The sequence below is a fragment of the Prunus avium genome, unplaced genomic scaffold (genome assembly GCF_965620075.1).
Source record: "Prunus avium unplaced genomic scaffold, drPruAviu1.hap1.1 HAP1_SCAFFOLD_95, whole genome shotgun sequence".
Classification (NCBI taxonomy): Eukaryota; Viridiplantae; Streptophyta; class Magnoliopsida; order Rosales; family Rosaceae; genus Prunus; species Prunus avium.
In genome coordinates this window covers 12,501-15,000 of record NW_028276932.1, presented here as the reverse complement: position 1 = coordinate 15,000, position 2,500 = coordinate 12,501, and positions in this window count along the sequence as shown.

The following is a 2,500-nucleotide window of genomic DNA, read 5'->3' as shown; positions in this document are numbered from 1 at the left end:
AATTTTTCAAACCTTGTCAAACCCAATTTTTATTGAAATTTCCCCGCACAATAAGCTCCCTATAATTAAGTCTATGATTTTTAGGACCTTCTCCAACTTACAAAATGATTTTTAGGACCTTGCCTTGCCTTCACATGCCGTGCCCATTCAAGGCATTCCGAGAAAGTAAGGTTATTGGAGGGTTCGGATGGCGTGGCTTGCCTTGCCTTGCCTTGCATTGGCATGCCATGCCCAAGTTGTGGCCTACACCAAGCCATTCAAGCCATGCCTTGCCTTGCCTTGCCTTGGCATTGCGCATCATCCAAGGCATTCCGAGTAAGTGAGGCTAGGCGAGGCTAAGGATGGCTTGCCTCGCCTTGCCTTGGCATGCCGTGCCCATGATGTGGCCTTGACCAAGCCATGCGTTGCCTTCGCCTTGGCATGCTGTGGCCTTGCCTTGCCTTTCCTCGCCATGCGATGCATTCCGACAAAGTGATGCAAAGCGGAAGCCTACCATGGCGTAAAAATGTCGACAGAATTTTTCGACATTTGAATAATGGGGTTTGACAAGGTTTGAAAAATTCAATAAAAATGGTAGGCTTGAATGTCGACAAAGTGACGCGAAGCGGAAGCCTACCATGGCGTAAAAATGTCGACAGAATTTTTCGGACCTTGTCCTGCCATGGGCTGCGCGCAGCATGCCGGCAGTCTGTGCGCAGCGTGCGCACAGCATGTCGGCAGCGTGCGCGCTGCTGAGCCTGTCGACAGAAATTTTCGAAACTTGTCCTGCCATGCGCGCGCGCAGCTTGCGCGCGGCGTGCGCGCAGCATGCCGGCAGCCTGCGCGCAGCATGCCGGCAGCCTGTGCGCAGCGTGCGCGCTGCTCAGCCTGTCGACAGAAATTTTCGAAACTTGTCCTGCCATGCGCGCGCGCAGCGTGCGCGCAGCATGCCGGCAGCGTGTGCGCAGCGTGCGCGCTTGGGAGCCTGGCCGCAGAATTTTTCGAAACTTGCAATGCCATGCGCGCGCACAGCTTGCGCGCAGCGTGCGCACAGCATGCCGGCAGCGTGCGCGCAGCATGCCGGCAGCGTGTGCGCAGCGTGCGCGCTTGGGAGCCTGTCGACAGAATTTTTCGAAACTTGCCATGCCATGCGCGCGCACAGCTTGCGCGCAGCGTGTGCACAGCATGCCGGCAGCGTGCGCACAGCATGCCGGCAGCGTGTGCGCAGCGTGCGCGCTTGGCAGCCTGTCGACAGAATTTTTCGAAACTTGCCATGCCATGCGCGCGCACAGCTTGCGCGCAGCGTGTGCACAGCATGCCGGCAGCGTGCGCACAACATGTCGGCAGCGTGCGCGCTCGGGAGCCTGTCGACAGAATTTTTCGAAACTTGCCATGCCATGCGCGCGCACAGCTTGCGCGCAGCGTGCTGATTCTGTCGACAGCGAGGCTAGCGAAACTTCTCCTGCCATGGCGTGCGCGCAGCGTGCTGACTCTGTCGACAGTGAGGCTAGCGAAATTTGTCTTGCCATGGCGTGCGCGCAGCTTGCGCATTCGGTCGACAGTGAGGCTAGCGAAACTTGTCCTGCCGTGGCCTGCGCGCAGCCTGCGCGCAGCATGCGCGCAGCATGTGCGCAGCATGCCGGCAGCCTAGTTCCAGATTTTTTCAAATGTCGACAGAATTTTTCAAACCTTGTCAAACCCCATTTTTATTGAAATTTCCTCGCACAATAAGCTCCCCATAAGTAGTCTATGATTTTTAGTACCTTCTCCAAGTTACAAAACTAAAAAATTCCTCCCGGATTTGTTTTAATGATTTTTTCAATTTTACGACTTCTAAAAATAATAAAAAATACTTCCCGACTTCAAATATTTATGAAACTTTTTCCCATCAGAGATTGCATGTTTCTTAGTATCCCTGCAAAAAATCACGTCCAAATACCTTGTATTGAATTATTTAGAGCCCATTATGACTCCTCGCGCATAGGTGATGTCTCTTCCTGTCAAAGGGCTAAATGCATAAAATGCTATATAGGGGGGTGTGTGTTGCCTGCATATGCATGGCAGCCCATGCCCTCCTAGCTGCAGCCCCCTTCCCCCACGCCACACCCATGTCATGTTGCCTCGATATGTTGCCTCGATATGTTGCCTCGGTATTATGGGTTTGGTGTCGGGGTCGGGGGGCTGCCACCCATGGCGGTGGTGGCCGGAATCCGGCCGCCGCCACCACGCCGCCGCCATGGGTGAGGGGGAAAAAAAAAGGCGTGGAAAGTTGCGAAATGGGGTTGTCTAGGCTTTTTTTTGGCATGGAAGAGCATGGAGTGCTAGGAACTCCTTCTCAAATGCGCGGGCATGTCGACCACAACCTCATTTCGCAACAACAACCACCCGTGTGGGGTGGCGGTGGGTGGATAGTCGCGGATTGGGGCTTGCCAAGCCAATGTTTTCAAAAAAATTCATCAAAATTAAAAACAAATGTTTTGTTGCCTTCGGATTTGTGGGCGAGCGGTGAGTCGGAGTGGAG